The sequence below is a fragment of the Triticum dicoccoides genome, chromosome 7B (assembly GCF_002162155.2).
Source record: "Triticum dicoccoides isolate Atlit2015 ecotype Zavitan chromosome 7B, WEW_v2.0, whole genome shotgun sequence".
In the NCBI taxonomy this organism is placed as follows: domain Eukaryota; kingdom Viridiplantae; phylum Streptophyta; class Magnoliopsida; order Poales; family Poaceae; genus Triticum; species Triticum dicoccoides.
This window is the reverse complement of record NC_041393.1, coordinates 463,005,852-463,006,298: the sequence shown is the minus strand read 5'-3', so window position 1 is coordinate 463,006,298 and position 447 is coordinate 463,005,852.

Sequence of the window (447 nt, the reverse complement as noted above, 5' to 3'; positions counted from 1 at the left end):
CAGTGCAAAGGCACGGGGTAGGAGGTGGGGCGGCGGCGCGGGACTGGAGGCGGGGCGGCGGTGCGAAGGCACGGGGTGGAAGGCGGGGCGGGAGGTGGGGAGCACGGGGAGAGAGAGAGGATTGGGCTAGTTTTAGGAATGGATAAGGTGGGGGTTGGGTTTTTTCTTCGGGGCTGGGGCGTCTGATCGGTGTTAGGAGAATAAGGTTTTGAGGTGCAGAATAAGACTCTAGAGGGTGTTATCATAATAGACCCACCCTATAAGGAGGCACCTGCGCATGTGAGGCTATGGACCTGGTGGGTCTTCATTGTCATCCTTTCCAAGTAAAGTCATCTCCTCGCTCGCGCGCGCTTTCCACACGAAACAGTCAGCGCCGGCCGCCACGCTTCCCGGTGCAGACGATTGCTCCGCCTTCAAACACACAAGTGTCGTCCATCCGTCCATCTG